Below are 12,296 nucleotides of genomic sequence, written 5' to 3'. Positions count from 1 at the left end.
CCGGACAAGACAATATTTGGCCGGACAAGACCGTAAAAAGCCGGACACCTCGCAACCCTAGTCACTACACATTCTCACGGACTGCGGGCCTTCGATGCGCAAGCGCAGCTTACATCTATTGAGTATTGAGTAATCGTTCTATCGAAACGACACGTGAATACGGATTTAAGACCGTTTTGCAATAGGACGACTTCTAAACGTCAACGACGTTTTGACTATTTCAAAAACGTGAATTAGGCCACTGCTACTGAGCAAACACATCCTAAGCTCACAACATGTTCAACATACTGCCCCCAAAAGATACTGCACTACTTAATCGATGCAGTAAAGGAAAACAGTGGCAATCACAATAGATCGGTACCGGTCGCAGTGATGCTGGGACTTCATAGAACCAGAATAGCTGCTCAACACAAATAAGAAATAATAATGTTCAGGAAAGATAGCAACAGGCAGCAGTCATCCCAAAATCTGAATAATATTGTGAAAGCTGTGAACAGAACTAGTTTGTGATAAACTCTCTCATTTCTGTGCAGCTGGGGTGACCACACGAATGTGAAAAAGTTTTGCAATAAGCTTACCATTTTACATGTGACTCTTCAGGACTTTATGAGAGTGAACTATTTTAATTTGCCATATTATGCAGGCTTGTTACTTGTTGGTTTGTATTTACAACAAAACGTGATAATAAATTGTATTTTTCATTTAAATGTCGCGTCGATAATTAGGTGTTGTAAGATTCTTTTATGTCTGGATTCGGACTTGTCACACTACTGGCAACATTTAAATAAATAAATAAAATAAATATTTATTTTCATTACCAAAGAAATTCCTCATAATTTAGTGTTCGATGCCTCCTTTTAAGCTTAAAGAAGCCCTCGCTCTTCCTTAGAATGTTATGATGTGCTTTAGACTTTTTTTACTGACTGTACCATAAATGAAAATTTAGTTCTTTTGGTATTAGGGAATAATATAAATATTGACGGGGTTTTTTTTAAATATTATTTTCATAATCATCTTGCTCTAATTTTCTTACTTAGTACTTACATAACGGGTCTATACTTATTCAATATTTGCATTTTTATAGATAAGTGATCCAAGCGAAAGTAAAAACGCGAACGCTTGCAAACGCGAAGTTATTTTTGTAAACTTTATGGCAAAGCTCTTACTACATTACAGGGTGTTTCATTCACCATCAAAACCGGCCAAGTGCGCACCGAGGGTTCCGTACAATCCTGTAGGTATATAACATTGATTTTGTTACAGCTTAACTATTAGGTACTATAGACCTGAGTACGAGTATTTGATATGAATTTCAATTTAATTTCTCTACGTGTTCATGAGGAAAGGAGTAGGTACTTAGTAACTTTATTTTTTAAAATTAATTATGAAAAACTACTTATTAGACCACACGTATGGGTTTGATGAAAAACCATTTTTGAGTTTCATTTCTAACTATAGCGACCCCCAAAATTGCTTTTTTTTAAATATTTTTGTGTGAAAATCTTAATGCGGTTCACAAGTTCACTTACCAAGTTTCAACAGTATAAGCTCTTATAGTTTCGGAAAAAGTGGTTGTGACAATACGGACTGACAGACAGACACACATAACGAGTCTATAAGGGTTCCATTCTTTGCCATTTGGCTACGAAACCCTAAAAAGGATTATAGGTACTGCTCAAACGCAACAACTGATCAAAGTTATTTTTTTAAGAATTAAACTTTCCATTGTGTTTCTTTGCGAGATCAAATCAAAAATGAAGAGGTGGAATGAAGAGGATAGATCCTCTCAACTGGCACGTGATCGCGCGGGGCGACCTTGGCCCATTATTTGGCCGATTGCTCAGATATATTGTAGAATTGCCATAATAAATGTACGTAATTATTTGTATTATTCTTATTACAAATACAAAAATATCAATTGACACTGACTTGTCTAAATAATGTACGAGTAAATACATATACTAGCAGCCGACCGCGACTTTGTACGCGCGGATCCCGTTTTACCCCCTTAGGGGTGAAGTTTCGTAAAATCCTTTCTTACCGGATGCCTACGTCATAACATCTACTAACCTGCATGCCATCCGTCCAGTGATTTGGGCTGTGCGTTGATAGATCACTATGTCAGTCAGTCAGTCAGTCACCTTTGATAGGTATATTTAGATTATTTGACGTCTCCATATTTGGAGACTTACAGTTTTAGGATTTTTTGTTGTGTTTGAGATTTTTTTAATCTCCGGATGGATTACCGGAGTACGGATTTTAAAAGATAAATTAGATAATTAGATAACAATTAATATGCATTTTGAAAAAGTACTGGTAGTTTCTCGCTAACTTATACAAGCAAACTTGAAGATTATACGTTTTTATATTTATATGTTACAGGAAATGTATGAATTTTAGGAATTGTATACAACTCCTAGGAAATGTACAATTCCAAAGCTATTTTAGGAAATGAATAAAATAAGATTCAGAGACTATTTAATACGCAGATATCTTAGGAAATACAGTTCCTAGGAATTTTATAGAATTCCAATATCGTATTAGGAAATGTATAAAACGAACGCTATTAAGTGAATAAAATAAGTAAAACACGTTTATAAACGAAGAATCAGAGCTTTTGTTAAGGGTCTCATTGAGACAATTATGTACTTAAGTACGAGTAAAGATCATTTATAATAGATATCTTTACTTCTTACTAATTTAAGGATCAGAGTTTTTATTGAGGCTCTCATTGAGACAATCAAGTAACAATTATAATATGGTTTATAAATTATAATATCTTCATACTTCTTGATAATTTAGGAAATAAAGTTTTTATTTGGGCTCTCATTGAGACTAACAATTTACAATCATACGGTTTATTATAATATTTTAAGCTTAATTAATCAACAATTTATTAATTCTTTAATCGGATGATACCCTCGCCTCGCACCGCATGTCCACGCGTATTCATTGAAATCTTAAATATATTACATTTCCGATTGCTGTTTAGGAAATGTAGGTAGGTACTATGTAACATAATTACATCACACATTTCCGGATGATTTTAAATGAGATTAGCTAAATTAGGAATAGCCGTTAGACTAATAGTAGTTAGGCCGATATCACGGTAATACTATAGTATTACCGTGCCGATATTGTAGTATTTTCTGACTTGGTATTTATTGATTTTTAAATCAAATCTAATAGAGTAAGATCCCAGAGCGATAAAACATAACTTATTTTCAATTAGAGTAGCAACCGTGTGCTTTGAATACCTGTATGTTTGTGGGGCTAGCCTAAGGGCACCTGGGCAGGTATCAGGTGAGAAAGGCAACTAAAAATAAGAGTTACTTAACTTTTTGTATAAGTCTGATTTTTATTCATATACAGGGTGTTGATTTCAATCCTCGCCATATTTAGGTAGTTGATTACTAAGTAGCTTATTCTGATCACGAATCAGTAAAAAAATTTACTATGAAAAAAATTTAAACGAACTATAACTTTAGTTAGTCGAAGAAAAATTACTATTCACACTACCTTCTTTCGTTGCTTCCTTCAGTAGGCTATCTGACATGATAAGCGAGCGATCCGCGTAGCTCGATGGTGCCGCAGTGTAAACGTATTGCAGTATTGCGAGCCAAAAATTCTCACTTTGGGATAGGGCTAGCGATAATATAATTTAAAGCGACATTGTGATGTCAAATTTAATCGACAAAAATGCCCCCATATGTGGGCCCACCGCCCTCCTCTTGAAATGGGGAGGGCTTAATTTTTTAATGTCATAATAGATCACCTAAATAAATAACATCCTGATAATAATAATAAATAAATAATATCCATCCAACTAAATTGAAATCAACATCCTGTATGTATATGTTGCTAGAATATTATTTTAAAGTAGTATCATAAGTGTCAGACACTTTCCATGGACCAAAACTTTGGTCAGACGCTTTAAAGCTCCACAGAAACTAGAACTGTATCCGTAGAATTATTTTCAAGAACCGAGGTAGATGGTATACAAGAATCAGTATCAGTAATGGGATTACTACCAAGTTAGCCTACTAAGGCTTGATGTCGATGTAGTAAAAGCTGGTGCAATGAGTTTTGTGTTTATTATCATCATCATCATCATTAATTTTAGGACTTCCACTGCTGAGAATAGACGTATAGTGTAGATCAGTCGCAAGTAGGGTTGCCAACTTTTTTCCAAATATAAAGTTTACCAAAAGAAGGAAAACAGACAGTATTAAAAAAAATAAACAGTTTAGCTCTAAATGTAGTGTAGGGCATAATGGGCATTTATTTTTAATAACTATTTAGATAACCACGATGTCTTTTAGTTTCGGGTCAACAGGACACTTATATGGGCATTTCATATCATATTAATTCATAATTAATTTCATTGATCAATGAACAATATGAGTGGAGGAATTATTAAGCCAAGTTAATTAATTAATAAAAAAAATAGGTTTCATATTATTTAGATAGATCTTATTCATTGAACATAATTTTCTATTTTTTAGTTTTAAACTAATGTTTTTTGTTACAGATTGTTAAGTTAATTTGAGTTCGAGTACCTACTTATTGATATCGAAGCATTACGAGGATAAGCCAAAGTACAGACAGTTCTGCTACCTATTTGCGTCTAAGATGTATAATAATAATAATTATGAGTTACCCGAGGGCATCCCGCCACCCCCGGCCCCGCCTCGCCCCCGGGTGCTGCCGCCGCTGACCAATTACGGTAAGTACCATTTGCAGTAGGTATGACGTATGCCTTTGCCTCTTTCTTCAAAAGGAAAGAACCCAAAAAAATATCCAAAAACAGAATTCTAAAATCCAGTTAGGTATAGGTCGCTCAATGAGAGTTGAGGCCATCAACACAAGTAAAGAATTGTATCTGTATTGCTGTCTGCACTGATGAACATGTGTTTTCTGTTTCGCTTGCAGACATTCAATGCTTTGACAAGGCGAGGTAGCTAGTGTTAATTGTGTATCGTTATAGCCAATGAGCTGCTATCATAGTGATATTGACGTAGTAATGTCAATGTCACACAAGAAACTTCAGAATGGAGCGACGCGCGCTTTTGTGCTAAGTGATGAATTGTATTCAATTTAAAATCATTAAAAATGAGGCAATATTAATATGTAATGTAAACTCATGGTAAGCACACAGTTGTATTTAATTAATAATCTACTTGACTTTTACCTGACGAAGGTAGGTGTGATCATTTGTATCACAAAAATGTTATACTTAACACATTTTTGATGATTTTCAAATAATTTTCACTAATCATAAATGTAAATCAGGCGAAACCACTTTTGACAGATTTTTTCACTCAAAAGTGATTTTGACCGATTATGAGTTTTGACTGTAACATATTATACAAACGCGAAATATCACTTACTGAGTAATCACGAAATCTCAGAAGCTATAGCACCTGCAAACTTAGGCAAGCAGGTTCCTTATAGGGTGTAGACATCCGCTAAGAACGGATTTTACGAACCTCCACCCCTAAGCGAGTAATGTTGTTCTGCATTTAAGTTCTATCGAGTCACAAAATGCACAATATTCTATTCTTCTAAGGTTTTTACAACTGTTTTCATGTAATTAGTCAGCGACTCAGCTCAGTTACTAACCGCCAACATTTCTTTCATACCAGGGCCCGATGAATATTTCATCCCCAATAAGTGTTTCTGCCAACGACCATTGATTGCACGCCCTGCTATTGAACGGCCAGTGCGAGAGAACAAGCGACGTCAACAGCCAGAGGCAGAACAACAACGTCAAGAGCAACAAGACCGAAGCCACAGCCAACAGGGGCATCAAGGATCCCAATATGGATTTACACAAGGTAAATCAACTGAAGGTGCTTTTTAAGTTTAACTTTCCACATTACTAAACATATAGACAGTGGCAAAAATGTCTGAGACTTTCTAGATTTAAAAGAAAAGCTTTGACATGGTTTCTGCTTCCATTCTTGCGCACAAACTTGAGCTTAAGGAATTAGAGATACCCCGCTAAGACTGTTTAAGAGCTACCTAAAAGGCCGTACCTACAAGGTTAAAATAGGCCCATTTATTAGCAGTGACACTAACATAACTTTTGGCGTACCCCAAGGGAGTGTGCTTGGACCTATTTCCTGATTTATATTAATGATCTGTATGGAACGGAGCTGGGTGGAGTGGGTGGGGTCAGGTTTTTCTCTTATGCAGATGATTATGATGATGATGATGACACTGCAGTGGTGTTTGTGAACGACAGTTGTAAAGCTCTACGTAGAAGAACTGAAGTGGGACTTACCAAAGTTGCAAGTTTGCGAGCCAATCTGCTTAAACTGAATACACAAAAAACTAATTATATCCCATTTTCAATAAGTTGCAATAGTCAACCAGATTTTAATTAGTTAATTCTAAGTAATGGTAAATTCTATCTCCTAAGGTTTTTACAAACTGTTTTCATGTAGGTAGGCAGTGACTCAGCTCAGTTACTAACCACGACATTTCTTTCATACCAGGTGCCCAAACATCACCCACGTCTAACGCGCAGGCTGAGAAACAGCCTCAAGCTCCAGGGCAACAAGGGGGCGAGTAAGTAAAATTTTCGCAAAAACCAATCGTAGATAGAAAATAAATATATGTATAAATCAGACAGTCCAGGTCCAGTTAGGTAGATCCAACTTCGAGAAAGAGGTCATTCGTCGAATCCAACTCGGCTGGGTAGCGTTCGGGAAGCTTCGTGATATTCTCACGTCCGAAATACCGCATTGTCTCAAGACAAAAGTCTTTGACCAGTGTATGTTGCCAGTGATGGCTTATATGGATCTGAGACGTGGTCGCTTGATGGGCGTGATAACGTCGCTTGCCTCTCTAACTGACGTAACTGACATTTAGCAAAATTTTCAGGCGATTAGACAGATCGATTCGTCTTGCGAAATTGATTAAGATGGTGTAGATAACTCAGTTTCGAAAAAATGTCAGATACGTCAGTTAGAGAGGCAAGCGACGATACGACGTCTCAAGGTCACCCAAAGGGCGATCAGGCGCGCTATGCTATACTCGCAGTTTCCCTGCGTGATCGAAACAGAATGAGGAGATCTGCAGGAGAACCAAAGTGACTGACATAGCCCGCAGAATCGTTAAAATCAAGTGGTAGTGAGCGGTGCACATAGCTCGCAGAGCTGATGGCTGCTGGGGCGAAAAAAAATCTCGAGTGGCGACCACGAGTCGGAAGACATAGTGTGGGCAGGCCTCCCACTAGGTGGACCGACGATTTGGTGTAGGTTGCGGGAGGTACCTGACTGATCTTTGTGGACGTCATTCGGCTGAAACGAACGAATAGATCAGACCTACCATAGAGAACAAACTCTAAAAACCACGCTCCTTACGTGCATGACCCATTTACACTCATCTTTTTACATACATACATACCTTAGATTATAACAAAAAAGAAGATAATAATAATTATAATGATGATAGCATAAAATTAGTCACAATCAGAGCACAGTAATATTGATTGTAAGTTCTGTGATGGACAAGGTATAAATATGCCTTCTTGTGCTTTTAAAAAGTGTACGAACGGGTCAGGCCTGATATATCCGTTTTCCTAATTATACTATAGGTAGGTATTTTTCGCAAAATGTCTGTTCATGTCTGTTATTCACAATTCAGAATGAGAGCACGTCTTTTGCTTGTCAGCTTCTCAAAATTGTCTGTTTCCAACAATGATAGTTTTTGTACAATGTTCGCCTTTTAGATCATAGAAATTATAGAAATGTATTATGAATAGAAGACCTGCTAAGACTGCACACATTTTAAATTGAAGACATTTCGATAAAGCTGACAAAATAGGAATGCAAACATGATGAGTAGGTACGTAGACTTTTTGAGAATTGTACATTTTAGAAAAACAGATATTTCAGGCCTGAGCCGTACGAGCTGTAATAAACTAAAAACAAAGTCCACGGCATAGCCTTGCGATATTCGCCATGATATTGTTATCATTTCCATTATCATTGGCTATAGCAATGTAAGCGCGTAGCGTATCATCCCTTTTTGTCTTAATCTAAGATACACACACATTATTTGCACATACACAGGTACAAACATATTGTTGTATGTTCTTGCCAAATCCAAACATACCTCATTAGTGTTTATTATATTCTATTTAACTAGCGGCCCGCCCCGGCTTCGCACGTTGCAATGAAATTTCTCGATTTTTCTCTCCTTTAATATGCATGTTTTATTCTTATAAACTTATTGATCCTTCTTCTTGAGTTACTCTATCTATTAAATAATACAAATTGGCCTAGTGCGTGTCGTGCCACGCGCAGTGTAGGGTGCCGTCCGTGCCGTAGTTGTCCGTCGTTACAACAATACATAATTAGGTATTATTATAATTCAGAAGCAAGCAATTACTTCATCTAAAGTCACTTGTAATAATTATTTTCTTCTAAGGAATTTTTATAGTTAAACGAGTTAAACGACTATTACCTACTCTTAAACTAACTGATCTATCTTAACTGTTAATTTTCCTGAAAGTCATAAAAATCACTATTAGCATACATTTTTCCAGATTTTTCAAGCCAACAGTTTAGTTTTTAGAGGGGGGGGGGGTGAAGTCAGCCGATTGAGGGTAGTACATGTAAAGTGGGGTTGAATTTTTTTTTCATCCACCCCATCGTGTGTAATATCGATGTATAGGTCTTTTAAAATGACTTAGGGGTTTCTAAGATTATTTTTCGATTTAAGGATCCGTTTGCAAAATATGAAAGAGTAAAGTGCCAATTTTTGTTCGAGTAGGGCGTCCCCCCTCCTCTAAAAACTAAACTGTTGGCTTGAAATATCTGGAAAAAATCGCAATAATACTGCTTTTCATGAACTCATTTTTCAGATAAATCAGTTAGTCTAAGAGTAATAGTCATTTAACTTATGTTTTATAAAATTTCTTAACTAGTAAAAATTCCTTAGAAGAAAATATTTAAAGTGACTTTAGATGAAGTAGTTGCTTGCTTCTGAAATATATTGTGTTAATGACGAACAACTACGGAATCCTACACTGCGCGTAGCACGACACGCACTTGGCTATTTTTTTTATTATTTAATTTTATTTTTGTTTCCGCAGCCAGCTAAAATATTTGGAATGTTGGTGTTTTTTAGTTATAATAACAAATCCTAGGTAGGTATGTGTATTGTATAAATTCAATGTTTTCGGTGTATTCTTTACAAAATGATATAAATGTTAAGTAGATTTGTTATGTCTTGATGTTATTAAATATTGTTGGAAAAATAAATGTTTAATTAATAAATATTCGTACATTCATTTATAAAAAGTTACACAATTTTGTACACTTTCCTGCCACTAGCTGCCGGTTTTCTTTAATCAATCTTTCGTCAAATCCATCCGTCAACTGTCAAGAGAGAAAAACCATTAATGGTACCGAGTTGTACAGAGTTGTACAATAATGTACATTGGTGGGATTGTAAAAATGAGAATTACAACTGATGTAGTAATGAGAATTTTAACTAACCCTGAACTACGTCAGTTAGCAACCTCAAATAAACACAATAATAAACTACTGTTAAGAAGGCATAAAAACGACATGAGCAGATGTACAAAGAATTTAGTACCGGTACCAACGCTTCATAGAAAGTGGTCGTTCTCCTTTCAATATGTTGAAATGTCAACCTGTGGGTCGTGACATGAAAAAGGTTGAAAAACACTGTATAGTATAAGACTATTGTCATTATATAGATGACTCACGCTGAACTGTCCCGCCAAACTCAATGACAGGGGGGCGCTACCATCGTTCAACTATATGGTTTCCAACATGGCAAAAATCGGAATTAGCGATCCGGTATTGACGGTGGCGCCCCACTATCAATGTCATGCATAGGACAGTTCAGTATTTTCGAACTATGTCCATAATTTTTTTTTAACAACCAGCGATCCTGTAATGACGGTGGCGTCATTACTGGATCGCTGGTTCCGATTTTTGCCATGTTGGAAACCATATAGTTGAACGATGGTAGCGCCCCCCTGTCATTGAGTTTGGTGGGACAGTTCAGCGTGGGTCATCTATATTTGAATTAAAACAGATTCAAAGGACAATGGGCAAAATGGTACCCGGCTCCAATAGATATGTGTCTAGTATCGTTTGAAAGGTCTTACCAAGATGAACAACTTTTACTATGACCACCAGCCTCAGATCTGGTTGTGTACGAAGATATACATACTTTTTTGCAGAATGGTACCCGGCTCCAATAGTTATTTTTGTAGTGTCATTTGAAAGGTCTTACCAAGACGAACAACATTTACTATGGCCACCAGCCTCAGATCTGGTTGCGTTCGAAGTTAAAGATACTTTTTGTGTAACCTAAGTATCATACAGTATGAAGGGCGACGCGCTCGGGGCAGGGCACCGACGAGATGGTCGGACGCGGTGAGGAAGACGGTGGGCGGGAGTTTGCATCGTGCGGTCCAGCTTATGACCGCAGTCTGTGGAGGAACACTATCTGTGGTCGCGATCCTCATCAGTGAGGGACCGAGGAAGAAGAAGAAGAAGTATCATACGTGTCCATCGTATGGTACTTAGGTTACCTATGCGAGGCAGGAAGGGTTTACTGCTCCAGCATCCTTCCTTAACTCTAAAATTATTGATGGGGATAATTGTGAAAAAAATATTTTTATTTAAAGAAGTACTACCCCCTTATTAATAAAAAGTTACACCTAGGAAGAACCTTGGATTAAAATGACATTTCCATACCAAATGACAATTTAAGCTAGAGTTCAACTAGGGTGTAACTTTTATTAATAAAGGGGTTAAAGTTTTATTACTTCTTAAGGGTTTTATTATGAGTTGCTAAAGCGAATAAACCCACAAGACCCAATAAGTCCACCTACAAGATGGACCGACGACCTCATAAAGGTAGCGGGAAGGCGCTGGATGCAGGCCGCCACCAACCGGCCATTGTGGTAATCATTGGGGGAGGCCTATGTTCAACTGGACGTCCTATGGCTAAAATGATCATGATGATTATGATGAAAGCGAATAAAGGGCTAATAGCTTGGGTAGTTCATCGTAGGTATAATCCTTTCCTTTTCAATGCTTCTTTTAGTTATATTAATAGATTGTAGTCATAATACATACTCGTATACATGAATGATTGTGTTATACTTTCATTATAATACTTAATGGAATTACTGCTTTCAAAACGTGAATTAGAACTGGCCCCATAGCAAACATTTTCCTACATCTAAAGGCCTTTTAAAATATATATTAGTTATGGCTATTGGAGCGGGTACCACTTTCCATACATTTGTGCCCATCATCCTTTGACAGTTGAAATCCGGTTTTGGACAAGGATTGAATAAAGGAAATGGGCGTTACAAGGTAAGATGAGACCATTATGGTTCGCACCGTAAAGGTTTCAGATCTCATGTAGAGCCAAGCTTCTAACTCTACTTGCATCACCCTAACATCACAAGCTCTTTAATATACAGTGCGAGTCTTGATAAAGTGCACATATGGAAAAAGGTGAAACCAGACCTATTTTTATCGACAAAAAAGAGGTCAAATTTTTTTTGAGATTTCTTTAAAAAAATTATAGAATTTTTTTTCTTCCTTTTCTTTAAACTAAGAAGTATATCCTGATAAAATAAAAACAGTAATAATTCTAAATAACAGGCGATACTAAAAAAAATATTTTACTCAGAAAATGCCAACAGATAAAAATGATGCTTTTAAATTCGTGTTTTTTGGTTAATTGATTTATTTCTCCAAAAAATGCCTGTATAACAGGTGGTTTTTATTACTTTGTATGATTCTCTATCGTCGTACCTATCTATTACCTTTTTAAAACCAAAAATTGCATGTCTCTATCCCTAGCACAGTCCTTTCCATAGCACGCTGTGCAACTTTGAGCTTCTTTATGAGGCCTATAATGAGAAGCCACGTTTCGGAGCCGTATGTCATCACTGGTAACACACACTGATTATAAGGGGTCTCTATCGAATCGCCTAATTTTTTGTACGCCTTTATTGTTTATGGCACACAGACTAAAATTTTTATGCACAACATTTTTTGGCCGAAATGTGTTTAGCAACTTTGTATTACGCCTAACTTTTTTTAATTTCTCAAATGCGACATTAATTCGAACGTTTATAATGCACAAAATTATGAGTATTAAATAAATTTTCGTAACTTACATGAGTAAAACTTATACCTAAAGCCTTGATCACACGTATGTTCGTACGCACTGAGTACTCGGCCGAGCCGAGAGCACTGTCTCGCCCGTTTACTCGGTAGGGTGTG

At 36.6% G+C, this 12,296-nt stretch overlaps 1 protein-coding gene across 1 annotated transcript in view; it reads left to right on the top strand.

Annotated features, from left to right (window-relative positions):
- LOC135086731 (dual specificity calcium/calmodulin-dependent 3',5'-cyclic nucleotide phosphodiesterase 1C-like) overlaps nucleotides 1–9,171 on the top strand; it is a 150,589-nt gene extending 141,418 nt beyond the window's left edge. Inside the window, exon 8 of the transcript XR_010260583.1 lies at nucleotides 9,161–9,171. The gene's annotated coding sequence lies outside the window, so the exon portion shown is untranslated. The remainder of the gene's footprint in view (nucleotides 1–9,160) is intronic.
- Nucleotides 9,172–12,296: the final 3,125 nt, after the last annotated feature.

Source organism: Ostrinia nubilalis, chromosome Z, assembly GCF_963855985.1.
Source record: "Ostrinia nubilalis chromosome Z, ilOstNubi1.1, whole genome shotgun sequence".
Lineage (NCBI taxonomy): Eukaryota > Metazoa > Arthropoda > Insecta > Lepidoptera > Crambidae > Ostrinia > Ostrinia nubilalis.
This window is presented reverse-complemented; position numbering and strand designations above follow the sequence as displayed.